This window comes from Schistocerca serialis, chromosome 3, assembly GCF_023864345.2.
Source record: "Schistocerca serialis cubense isolate TAMUIC-IGC-003099 chromosome 3, iqSchSeri2.2, whole genome shotgun sequence".
Classification (NCBI taxonomy): Eukaryota; Metazoa; Arthropoda; class Insecta; order Orthoptera; family Acrididae; genus Schistocerca; species Schistocerca serialis.
The window spans coordinates 476,328,380-476,342,805 of NC_064640.1; the positions used below are offsets into that span (position 1 = coordinate 476,328,380).

General features: G+C 37.5%; 1 long non-coding RNA gene across 1 annotated transcript; it reads left to right on the forward strand.

The window, feature by feature from the left end:
* The first annotated feature begins 7,085 nt into the window (after positions 1-7,085).
* On the forward strand, positions 7,086-8,992 carry LOC126469546 (uncharacterized). Its single transcript, XR_007586010.1, has 3 exons — positions 7,086-7,210; positions 7,760-7,850; positions 8,915-8,992. It is a non-coding gene; the product is annotated as an uncharacterized LOC126469546 (long non-coding RNA).
* Positions 8,993-14,426: the final 5,434 nt, after the last annotated feature.

Below are 14,426 nucleotides of genomic sequence, written 5' to 3' on the forward strand. Positions count from 1 at the left end.
TTAAAAAATTGTTACCTCAAGAATTGATTAATATGTAAAAGGAGGTTGTAACTTGCTAGCTGATATTATTTATTAGCCAAATGCCAATTTATAAATAAAAGAAAATGACTACCACCTACTTGTTAATTAAACCTCATAAATATACAGGGAATTCACTGCCCGTAGAGAGGGCTTTGCTTGGTATCCATAGTGCACCTTTAAGGAATGAATTCACTTAATCTCAAAGTCCATTCATTCCTGTCTAAAACAGAGTAATATTCATATGAAGCTAGCAGAACAACCATAAAGAGTAGGAACATGCTATGTAACACTTACTCAAATCGACGATCTGCCAGCTCTTTTCCAGGAACAATGGGTGTGAAATTCCCAGAATTTGTGGTAGGTTCCTTACGCACAGCTGTAAAAACTGAAACAGAAGGAAGCCTGTAAGTACCCACACCAAATTGAAATTGGGCAAAGATTTTCACTTTCCTAACAACTTGTCACAATATTATTGTGGCAATCAATAGAAACTGTAAATAAAAACATTGATCATAGTAGGGGAACGTAGCAAGGAAAAGAAAAGATCCATGTCTGAGGTCAGATTGCAAATAAAAAAAAAATTGGCCTGCACTGACGAATAACTCACGTCTTCTCCACACAATGGACAGCTCGAGAATGACGCGAGTCACCGCTGGCTCTGCGATCACATGGTGAAATGAGGTGTTAGGCTGCTGGCGAGCGAGCCTAAGGCTGATAGTAGAGGTCGCCCTCTTAGCCAAGACGCCAGCTCCATCTCTCGGATAATCTTGGTATCAATGAAGAGAGTTCTTCTTGTTCAAAATGGCTCTGAGCACTATGGGACTTAACATCTGTTGTCATCAGTCCCCTAGAACTTAGAACTACTTAAACCTAACCAACCCAAGGACATCACACACATCCATGCCTGAGGCAGGACTCGAACCTGCGACCGCAGCAGTTGCGCGGTTCCGGACCGAGCGCCCAGAACCGCTTGACCACCGCGGGCGGCGTTCTTCTTGTGCTTTCTTTTATATTGGTCTCCAAATTTCCTGCAACAGGTGGCTCGAATCTTAAAAGAATACGATGACTTTTAAATGGAAATATCTTCTGCTTTGAAATGAGGAATATAATTATGAGACATCGGAGGAAATCTTTAAACACAGTGTGTTACATGAGCGCTGTTTCAGATAAAACCTACTTAATTCGTTATTGTCGACATCATTACCTATCATTTCGTGTAATGTGTGGTGTGGCTTTAGTAGCCTGTGAAATACACAGCCTTCCACATTTCGTGCATCGCAGGTAGACGTGCACAATCGGGATTTCGTAGCCTAAATCAGTTGTAGTTTTTATACAACTAAAATAATTTTTGCGCGTTAATGGTGTATGTTGCTCAGTGTTATATAATAGTATTAAATTCATGTGAAAATTAGACACATTGAACTGTTTTAAGGTAGATACACTGTATTAGTTCCTGCATATTCGTTGTTTTGGATGGTCAGTCGCCAGCAGAAATTCATCCAAGGATTCAACAGGTGAAACACAGTGAGCTGACTTCAACCGTGTGCGAGAATTATTCTGCAGCTTATTTAATTATAGGTTGACCACCGTAGGTGAAACACATGAAAATGTGGAAAAAGTGTATAGTGTATTAGAGAACGAACAGCAAATACAAGTTTATGTTCGTATCATGGTAGTTAGTTGTCGTGAGGTGAAAAATGGTCGCTCCTCTACGTGGAAAAATCGGAACAGTAATAGACGTCGTGGCTGGAGGTTTTTAGCCACGAAACGAAAAGGTCGACACAGATTTGATCGATTGTGTGACTAGTAAGAATGACATACAGAAGGTGTGTCTCATATTTTTTATTTTACAGTAAAACGGTTGATTAGTAACCATGAAAAATGGTAAATTTCGTGTACGTCAACTGAGTGAAAAGTTTTTGAGCTTACGAGTATGGAGTACGATAGCACACAATAAAAAACCTTAATTTACACAGTAGACGCACGTTCCTTTGCAACCGACAGATCACTCATACTAGATTTTTTATGTTTAATGACAATCTGGCGATAACACCAGACTGCTCATTTTTCATCCAAGAGTGTTAATGTGAACAAATGTATATGGTAGAACTATAGAAACTTGAAATTTTGGGAAATAATCATCTTATTTAATAATGATTTAAAGCATACTGCAATTAGCGATAACACCAGACTGCCCATTTTTCCCACACGAGCGTTAATGTGAACAGATGCGTATGGTGGAATTTTCGAAACATGCAATTTTGGAAAATAATCATCTTAAGGAATAATGATTTAAAGCATACTGCTATTAGCTTTGATTCTTTGAAAAGTCTCATAATGAGTGTTTTTCCTTTCAAACTCTTACTTAACCATGCCTTTCCACGAAAAATATTTAAAACAACTAGGTTTGTTCCATCTTCATTACTATTCACGACGCGTTTGGGAAATTGGATGAACATATATAGGCAGATACAGCGTATTTTCACATGTATGTTTCATCTGAAGGTGGATAGTGGTATGTTATCTTTTTAATAAAGGATTCAATTAAGTAGCACACAGCAAACATATATCACTTGCATGCTTGTATAACACTTTTAGAAACCAGCGGTAGTACATCCGGCTCATAATATCTTTATAATAATACCACACAGGTACCTCATTTTGTTCTGCGTATTTCTCTAACCAGTCATGGCATAGGTTCCCAAAATCGAGAAGAGTCCCATGCAGAAATATTGACAAAAGCTGCCTCTATAGCCACCCATAACTGCATGATTATATGCAAAAATTGATCTCTCAGTTACGTTTGGTATCGGGCGATCCGGTTGGCCAAATCATTCTCTCGAACTAACCAGAACGTTCTTCAAACCAGTGATGAAGAATTGTGGACCAGTAACTTGGCACATTGTCATCCACCAAAACTCTATCGTTTTTTGGGAACATGAACTCCATGAATAGCAGCAGATGTTCTCCAAGCAGCCGAACGTAACAATTTCCAGGCAATGATCAGTTCAGTTGGACCAAAGGATTCAGTTCGTTCCATATAAACACAGCTCACAGTGTTGTGGAACCACCCTTAGCATGCACTGTGCCTTGATGGTAACTTGGCTCACACTCGATCATCAGCTCATCCCAACTGGAATTGAGACACATCTCAGATAGCCACGGTTTTCCAGTAGTCTAGGGTCCAACCAATTTTGTCCCAAGCCCACGAGGGGCCCTGCAGGCGACGATCTGCTGTCAGCAAAGGCACTCGCATAGGTATCTACTGCCATAGCCGACTGACGCCAAATTTTTCCGCACCGACCTACGTCCCACAATGATTTCTCCAACTGCTTCTTGCGGTGTTGGCTTGTTGTTACCACTGACGATTCTACGGTATCGCTGCTGCTCTCGGACGTCAAATGAAGGTTGTCAGGCACTACGTTTGCTGTGGTGAGTGGAAATGCCTGAAATTTGGTATTCTCGGCATGCTCTTGGCAAGGATGATCTCGAAGTACTGATTTTCCAGATTGACGATTTCTAAAAGCCTGGATGTGTCTTTTCAGTCGATGCTTCCTTTCGGTGAAACTGTACCACTAGTTTCTTTTTTTTGCCACAGTTCGGTACTTCCGTATTAGTTACATCGTCTACCCATTTGTTTTTCAGCATACGTTTGTGGCTCCCCATTTCAGTGGCTGCCATTGTCTTCTTGTCTGAGCTAATTATCGTTCTGGACAAGGTTAAACTCATTAGAAATACCATCAGCAAAAATTCTCAATACTTCAATTTATATTTCCTGTCAACAATTTTCTTACTGTAAGTAAAGCAGCGTCTACACAGCAAAAATCGTTGATTAATTTTAGTGTATAGTTTACTAACTTAATTCGGTCAGCAGCACCTGACGTAATTAGACTGTATTCCATTGCCGTTGACTGACTTTTGATTATGGTCGTCTGACAACATCATTTCAGAACATTGTCCATTAAGTTATTAAATTCAACTGCCCCTCGAAGGCCATTCATGTCTCTGACAGAATTACAATGTCATCCTCGAGCCGCGAATTTTTTTCTACTCTATGTACATTATTTCCATTGCCGAACTCCTACGTAGTACTCTTCATTGGGGTTTTAATGTACACAATACATAAAATAGAAGGGAAAGGAAGATCCTGTACTACTCTCTTCGGAGTGTTTATCATGCTTTCAGGCTACCCACTTTCGTAACGATGGTCTCCTTTGTGCACAAATTGTAGGTAGCTTTCGCTCCTTGTATTATACTCAATACCTTGAGAATGTCAATTAATGTGTTATAGCGATGATTCTCCGAAGTTTCCCCCAAATCTATAGAGGATATAAACGTAGATATTCATTTATTCAGTCGATCTTGTAAAAAGGAAGTATTACAAACCTGCAAGATATCAGCTCTAGGAATCGATCCGCATGAAATGTGGACCGTTATTCTGGCAGTAGGTAGATATTGCCTTTCGTATATACAGCTTTGAAACTTAGGTGCGCACCGGTTGTTTGTTACTCGCTCCATCCCACGGGAGCCGCCTAATGCCCGAGCGTGATATACTATACAGCGGAGCGACAGCCAGAACCCTCCTATCTGTGACTTGTTGAAGTCGAGGAAGGATGTGAACAAATCTGCCCTACGCGTTTTGAAATTTTGTTCGAGATCCACTATTATTGCGCGCTATATATAGTTACTAATGTGAATGTGTGTTATGTCAACCTTAAGCACATGTAAGTATGGCGAGAATATTGTTAAAATAATATTGAACTTAATGTTGACATAGCACATGTTTGGCTATTTGGGTACCATCCACTACTATTCATGGACTTCGTGTTCCCAAAAAACGATAGAGTTTTGGTGGATGACAATGCGCCATGTTACTGGTCCACAATTGTTCGTCTCTGGTTTGAAGCACATTCTGGACAATTCGATCAAATGATTTGGCCAAACAGATCGCCCTATACGGAACGTAACTGAGAGGTCAATTTGTGCATAAAATCATGCGATTTAGTAAGGATATTGAGGCACCATTTCACAATATTTCTGCTGGGAACTCCCCACGATATTTCGAATCTATGCCACGTTGTCTTTCTGCACTACGCTGGACAAAAGGAGGTACCTGTGCGGTTTTATTAAAAAGATATTACAAGCCGGATGTACTAGTACTTGTTTCTAAAAGTGTTATACAAGCGTGCAAGTGATATATGTTTGCTGTGTGCTGCTTAATGCAATCCTTAATGAAAAAGAGAACATACCATTATCCAAATGGTTGAAATGGCTCTGAGCACTATAAAACTCAACTTCTGAGGTCATCATTCACCTAGAACTTAGAACTACTTAAACCTAAATAACCTAAGGACATCAAACACATCCATGCCCGAGGCAGGATTCGAACCTGCGACCGTAGCCGTCGCGCAGTTCCAGACTGTAGCGCCTAGTACCGTTCGGCCACCCCGGCCGGCATACCATTATCCACCTTCAGCTGAAACATTCATAAGAAAATCCGCTGTATCTGCCTATAGATGTTCATCCAATTTCACAAAACGCATCGTCAATAGTAAGAAGATCAAACAAACCCAGTGGTCCTAATTATTTTGCGTGGAAAGGCGTGGTTACCTAAGAAGCACTTTAGTGTTGGCAAAATAATGAGTTGAGGCAATATGATTATATAACAAGTACTAGGAGAAAAGTGAGGCACAAGACAGACTGAGTATTAAAGGCAAATCCCTCATTATGAGACTTTTCAAAGAAGCAAAGCTAATGGCAGTATGCTTTAAATCATTATTCCATAAGACGATTATTTTCCAAAACTGCGTGGTTCAAAAATTCCACCATACGCATCTGTTCACATTAACGCTCGTGTGGGAAAAATGCGCAGTCTGGTGCTATCGCCAGATGGTCATTAAAGATCAAAATTCTATTACGAGTGATCTGTCGTTGCAAAGGAACTTGCAGCTACTGTTCATATCAAGGTGATTATTTTCTTTACGTGCTGCTGTAGTCCATACTCGTAAGCACAAAAACTTTTCACGCAGTCGGCGTACAGAAAATTCACCATTTTTGTTGGTTACTGATCAACCGTTTTACTGTGTGATAAAAAATATAAGACAGACCTTCAGTATGATATTGCTACTAGTCACACAGTGGATAAAATCTGTATCGCCCATTCCGTTTCGTGGCTACAAGCCTTCACGCTCGAAGTCTATTACTGTCGATTTTTCCATGTTATGAGGGGCCCAATTTTCACCTTACTATAAGAAACGGGCATGATAACTACATAAACTTGCGTTTACTGTTCGTTGACTAATACATTATGCCCTTTTTCAACATTTACACATGTTTCACCCTCGTTGGTCATCCTATAGTAAGATAATCTGCAGAATAATTCCCCCTCATCGTTGGAGTCAGCGTCTCTCACCTGTTGAATCTCTGGTTGAATTTCTGCTGTCGACCGATCATCCAAAACAACGGATATGAAGGATTTAAAACGGTGTAACTATCTTGAATACAGTTCAACATGTCTAATTCTCTCATATGATTAATACTTTCATACAACACAGAGCAACGTACACCATTAACGAGTAAAAAATATTTTATTCGTATAAAATCTACAACTGATTTGTGTACGCCTAACTGCGATGCACGAAATGAGGAAACCTTTGTATTTCACTGGTTACTAAAACCACATCACTCTTTAAACGAAATCATAGGTACTAATGTCGACAATAACGAATTAAGCAGGTTTCATCTGAAACAGCGCTCATGTAACACCACGTGGTTAAAGATTTCCAAGGATGAGTCTTAATTTTATTCCTCATTTTAAAGCACAAGTTATTCCCGTTTAAAAGCCATCGTTTTCTTATAAGATTCAATTCACCTGTTGCAGAAAATTTGGAGGCCAATATAAAAGAAAGCCTATGAAGAAGTCAGTTGGTTTGATACCAAGATTATCCGAGAGATGGAGCTGGCGTCTTCGTTGGAAGGGCGACCTCTACTCTCAGCCTTAGGCTCGCTCGCCAGCAGTCTAACGCCTCATTTGTCTACAACGTCACGAAGCCAGCTGGGACCCACGTCATTCTCGAGCTGTCTGTTGAGTGGAGAGGACGTGAGCTATTCGTCAGTGCTGGCCTAATTTTTTTGATTTGCAATCTGACTACAGACATGGATCTTTTCTCTTCCTTGCTAAGTATTTTTGGTAAGTACCATCACTAAATGAATAATTTCTTTCTACTACTTAAATTTTTATTTGAGCTTCCGAATTATTGGTTACTGTACACGGTCTATGAAGTGTCTTGAATCGATTTCTCAAACTACTGCTGCTTATATCAACTTCTCAAACCAATTTTGGGATGTAATGAATGTATTCAGTCGCACTGAAGATGATTTACTGTCGAAATAGTTTTGAGACTTTAGTGACAGGATCAGAGATAGAAGGCTCAGAATAAATCTCCTAAAAATCACACACAGGCACTATGACAACTTTTTAAAAAATTATACATGAGATGAACTCGTAGATAACTTAAACAAATATTTTTTGCTGTTTTAATATAGCTGAATGGTAATAATTAAATGTGGTCTGCTTACATAAAGGATAGGACAGTTTATGGTCCCCTATTATGACAATGTTTTTACTTACAGTCTGTATTGATCGCTACAAAAATACTGTGACAAGTTGTTAGGAAAGTGAAAAACGTTACCCGATTTTAATTTGGTGTGGGTACTTACAGACTACATTCTGTTTCAGTTTTTACAGCGGTACTTAAGGAACCTACCACAAATTCTGAGAATTTCACACCGGTCGTTCCTGGATATGAGCTGCCTGATCGTAAATTTGAGTAAGTACTACATAACATGTTCTTACTCTTTATGGTTGTTTTACCAGCTTCATATGAAAATTACTCAGTTTTGGACATGGATGAATGGACATTGAGATGAAGTTAATTCATTCCTTAAGGGTACACTATAGATACTAAGCAAAGGCCTCTCAATGGGCAGAGAATTTGCGGAATATTTATGAGGTATAATTACCATGTTGGTTGTAGTGATTTTCTTTTATTTATGAATTGGCATTTGGATAATAAGTAACAGCAGCTAGCGAGTTACAACGTCCTTTTACATATTAATCTGTGTTTAAGGTTACAATTTTTAATAATTTAATAACAACAGAAAATGAGTTGTGTTTACTAACATATATGAAGTCATCACTATTATTTACTTGTGCTGTGAGCTAGGACAATTATGCCACACGATTTTCACTTCTGTTTATTATTACGTTATCTGCTTGATGTTAAAACGAATTGCACATCAAATTATAGTTAATTGTTATAGGGAAACTATTTCTTAAAAGAAACAAAACTGATTGCTGTATACATACTACATATAGCAAAAACGCTCTAAAGCTACACACGGGCACATGCTTCACTTCCTGCCATCTTAATTGACAAGACGATATGGGTGGTCCAGTACGTGGGATACTCATTAGAAGAGTCTCTCATGGTATGGTGCATTAATTGTAACATATACTCCTTTATACTCTCAAACAAAGACAATTCAACTAGGTTTGACAGTCATGATGGTGATCTATAGTTGTAGGTACCTCTATGAAACTACACTTATGTTTCATTTGTTCAACATTGCATTGAACTATCAAAGTTTTCTACTAGTGTAATGTTATTTTACAGTTCATTCCATTATATATAGAATGGACCAATACCATTCGATAAGGAAATTCGTTTCCTACTTAATAAATCTTCTTGGCTGATTTTAAAATTATCACTATGACAACACTGTTGTTTATTTTATTTATATTAGTAGTTATAATGACATTTATCTGTTGTGACATTTAAGTTAGCTAATTTCTCTCAAATGTTACTAATAATTTTACTCTTTTGGGTTTCAGGAATGCTGCCAGCTTCATCCAAGAATCGAAAACATCACTAACAGTACATAATTCCGTAGTATCTGCTGACATGGGCCAGTTCACTGAACAGTATGCTGAACTTGATATGTCCAAGGAGACTACTGTTATTCAGACCACAAACACACAGAAAACTGAAGAGGAAACTGTGGAGCATATCCAACTGTACACCACAGACACATTTGTTGCTGGAATGGGACATCCCAAACAAGGTTCCGATGAGTACAATGTGACAACAGAACAAGCTGCACTGGGCACACTTACCCCTCAATCTGAGCGCAATACAACAGTAGGGAATGACACATCAGTACTACAGAAAGAAAACATGCCCTTGTATGCAACTACCACACATATTGAATTCACCACAATGATGGTAATATTATTTGGTGTTGCTCTAATCACAGCATCCATCTGGAGAATGTGGAGCAACTATTTTAGAGTCCTCTCTGTTGAGTATAGTATCAAATACGAAGTGCAGTACAGTAATGGAGAATTCCTTACTGTCGAATATCATGATACAGTTACCGTTTAGAATGCTTAAAATTCCCCCTCCATACACTTATACATCATACACCCTGAAACAAACATCTCCTCTCCTCTGGTAAACCACACTTAGTTTTTTATCCCTTCTTCCCTTTTACCCTTCTGCCCCTACGCTTACTGTCTAAGTTATCCATTACTGCATATGTAAACACGCACACATCCCCACACTCCCACCCTCAACCCCCCACCCCACCCCCCCACACACAAGAATGTATGAAATTCGAAAATCATCTTCTGTCAACAACAGTGTAATAATGGATACAGTTATGTTCAATTTCTTAGACCCTTTTATGACAGAGAACAACAGTAGTTCTGAAATCTGTATTCTACTAGCAAATTTAGGGATATGTGAAGTGAAATATCATGTGAAGAGTGTAATTTCCTGGTGGTATCACAAGAGCTTCCTAGTATTCTGTCCTGTCAATTTTACTTTTGTAAATTACCCTTGCCCAGTTTATGAAAACGGAGAATATGGGTAAACTAAGAATTTCTGGTGACTATGAGATTGTCACAGAACGTGTTTCACAAAGCCAGTGATTGTTTGACAAAAGTGGTTGAAATTACTGTTTTGTCAATGTTATCACTTTTATTTTTATGTTGGATATAAGCAACTTTTGTGTAGTTATGGTTGTAAAATTTAGTTTATTCTATATATAAGTATAATAATATAATATATTTTTTGTAATAACTTTAGTGGAATATGATAATGTTTACAGTGTGTTTATTAAAATGAAAGATTGTTTTACAAGAGCACTAAGACAGGTCACCTCTTTTGCTTTGATATTTAATGTGTACAACATTTGTGTATTTACAGTTATGAATTTGTAGTGGATCTATATGAAAATAAATAACTTTTGAATAATTTCTGTCGACTTAAGTTTCATTGTCTGCCCTCCTCATGCTGTTGGGATCTGACTGCAATTTTTATTAAATGTATTAAGATTTCTTTTGAGTTTTAAAAGAACAGACATTATGGATGTAGTGAAAATTGCTTATGAATGTCGATAAATAATATAATATATGATTTTTCTCTACTTTTGTGTGGAATCAACATTACACAAAGCTCCAAATTAGCTTCAAAAACGGTGTTACTTACCAGCGAACAGTGAGGGTAAATGGAATGTTAGGTCATTGATGGAAGGAGTAAGAGAGGGAGAGACTGTTGTCATTGTATATAGAGCATATCAAGGTAAACATTATACTGCAGGAAACTTATGTCTTTAATCCCTGGTTCATGTAGAAGTTAATGAAGTCACCATAACTATCTACATCCAGTAAATGCACTCTTGCTGAATAACTATAATGAAGAAGTGGAACCATATAAACAACTGTCTAAACACTGTCAGACAAATAATAATTTTATCATCTATCCTGGAATGTAGATACGTGCTGCAGATGCTTTTAATGCAATGGAGATGATGTAAGTAACATCCACTTTATTCATTTGCAGACATGTTAATTTACTTATAAAACAATTCTCACGTTAAATTATTATATTCCTTTTAGTTTTACTGTTATATATATTACAGTCTAATGTTAGTGATGACAATTCTCTGTGAACTGTGTTTCTAAGGCTTAATTTTCTATTTCTAATAGGATGTCCAATCCTTTACCTGAAAGATAAATGTTGACCTTATGCAACTTCACTTAACCTTAATTTTATGATAATAATAGCTAAGCAAAGAGATCACACATTATTTCAGGGGGCTGGATTAGAGAAAATTTTTTTGATGAATGCACATCAATAACCTCAAATGAAAATGGAATGACAGCTGAACAATTATTCCATTTGTAAATAATTCATATATTACAGTATGTCTATTGCAGTTTTTGTAATTTAACCTGTATGATAGTATTAGCTATCGCACGTGATGTTTGTAGAAATAAAGTGTTATCTTCATGGGGCAAATCTCAATGCATACAGATTCCGAAACACAACATTATCAGACTTCTATTTTATTCTAATATTATGATGTAATGAATTGCAGAAGTGATACTGTTAAAATTCTATTATTATTAACATGCATCTGTCTTGGAAATTTTGTACTGAGCAAACTTATGCTGCATGTTCCTCACAGTGACTCTAAAATATATAGTGTATTTTCTATGTGCTCTCCAATTCTGGAATTATTATCTGGCTTTTCACAAAGAATATTTGTAACTGAGAAAAGAAAAGAAAATTAATTTGTGAGGTATCTCTTTCCACAAAAAATATCTGTTACTGAGAAAATAATATAAGATTAATTTGTGAGGTTTCATACTGAGATTATCCATATTTCTGTTTAGCAATGTAGAAAATCTTGCTGTGAAAAACACAAATTCTCGTGCAACAACTGATAGCCACTTATGAAATGGGAGTTCTAGGGATAAGCACACCCACTCCAGAGAGAGAAATGTAATTAATTTCTACGATAACGTATTAATTGGCAAAGTAAATCCTTGTGTAGTGCATTAATGATGAACTGTCAATTATAGACCTAATGAATTAGGGATTGTACCCCTTCTTGCATTCCCACAATTTCGTTCATTTTGTTTAATTCCAGGACATGTTCCACCGGATTTGTGGTATAATCACTAAATTTTCTCTTTCTTTTCTTTCTCTTTTTACGTTTTACTTTAAGTGTATGCCGTGGCTGCCAGAAGAAGGCAGCTATAAGTGTAAATTAGCACGGAATGTCGTCATGGCTTTGGGTGACTTGTCCTGAACTGTATTTATTATTTAAGTGCTAAATATATTGCTATAACTTTTATATTTGACTTAACGTTTGCTCGTAAGAATTTGAAAATTCTGGATGTTATTTCCTTTCTGTGAATTAATGCATTTCACACTGCACAGTTACATTCCAGCCACTAGAATAAAGCAACATTCATGACTCAGCAATGATTTTGAGGTAAATTCTCTTGAAAAACAAAGTTAATATCAACAACAGATTTATCAGGAAAGTAACAAACAAGTTCTACTCAGGACGGCTCAGGTGTAGCACTGATGAAATGCTCTATTAATACACACTTGCTGCTGATTTTTGTTGGCAGCCCCTGGACAGATATTAAGCAAAAATTGAAAGAACACAGAAAAAATGTGTGAGAGTTGAAATAGCAGTTGTTAAAAGACTTTTGAAACTAATCAAATTGAAGGGTATTGTGTTCTAGCAAAAAGCAGATTATCCTCAATTCATTATTATTATCTACAAACACAGGAACTTAACTTAAAACTCATTTTGGATAGAAAAAGTGAAGTGCAATGTATTGATTTTTGAATGTTCGTTTCCTTGAGCATCTCCCATGAGGTAAATATCTTTACTTTCCCCGTATAGTAATTAAGAGTATCCTCATCAAATTCATTATTATTATGCATATATCTTGTTCACTGATGTTGCTTCAAAAACTACAATCTGCTAAGGACTAAACTATCGTATTACTTAAATTACTTGAGACCAAAATTAGAAATATACGAGCGCCATATTAATGTGTATGGTGCCTGTAGCAGCGCTGAGTAGTCGCATAGTTTAAGGTGCCGTCACGGATTGTGCAGCCCCTCGCGCCAGAGTTTCGAGTCCTCCCACGGGCATGGGTGAGTGTCTTCTTCTTAGCATAAACTATATTAAGTACTGTGTAAGTCTATTTACCGATGACCTCAGTAGTTTGGTCCCGTAGAAATTCACAAGCATTTGAACATTGTATTAGGTGTTTGTAGAATTTGAAAAAAATATGATTCTGGTGCTCCAAAATCAATGGAAATTGACTATGACTATATATCTCCCTGTTCTCCACGTAGTGTTACTCCGTCAACAATGTAACACCACCGTCAAGCGAGTGAAGAGCTTGGTGTCGCAACAGTAAATTCCAGATAATTTTCATTGGCGGAACCTCAGGAGAATGTACAAATCACATGTATGATAATTGTGCACCACAAATAAGAGTCGAACTCGCGAGTGTCATGCAGTTTCATACCAAGATCTTACACGTTGTATTTGTCCACGATAACACTTAAGAAAGCAGGCCGCCACTTTGTTATCAGTAGACTAGCGTCGAACCGGTATAGATTAATTCAGAAGGACAAGTTGCAATTTTGTTCGTGTAATAGTTCCAGTTTTCCTCTTCACTTCAGGTCAACGACGATATTCAGGTGCGTCTCTAATATCTGCATCTGGTATGTGTGCAAGTAACATAACATTCATGACATGTTCACTAGAAAGTCCGAGAAACAAACTGAAACTTATTTCCTACAGAGGCTTCAGACACATTAATATTTATAAGAACTTGCAAGTGAGGCGATAGAAATAGTTTGTGAGACCATTTCAGTATCCCTCTCTGACCTAAACGGAAAATTGCATAGATTTATTAACAAAAATAGTGAATTATAAGACGAATAAACTCCCCTACACACCGGAAAAAACTAGAAACAAGCTTGTACTTAGGTAAGTGATGAACTGCAGAGCTGCCGCACGGCGGGCGTAGAAACCACGCCCTACACCTGAAAAGCCATCTGACCGTTGGTCAACGTTAGTTATTGCCAGTACTTGTAAACAACGAGTATTATCGATACTCTTCTAACTGCGAGTGCAGTGAAAACAGAGTACTTGTCAGAAATAGAAGCTTGCAGGGCAGCAGCGTTTGAGGTATGAACGTAAAAAACGCTCCTGATTGTGTACTAACCTCGCAAACACAACACAACAGAGGTTAACTCCGATTTTTCTTTGACAATAACAGTCAAGCATGTGGTTGGTGACGTTGTTGTAAGATGTCACGAAAAGGGACGTTCACAGACCGGAACATTTACTGTATTTGTAGCAGCATTACCTCGTATGTCTGTTTTTTCGCTTGTCGCAGTACATACCATACCCTATTTGTTAGTATTTTGAGTTGAATGTGCCTTTGCATCAATTTGGAAATTTTCGCAAATCCTTGAAGGAATATTAGACATATTAAACAGTATGTAACTTATGGCAGC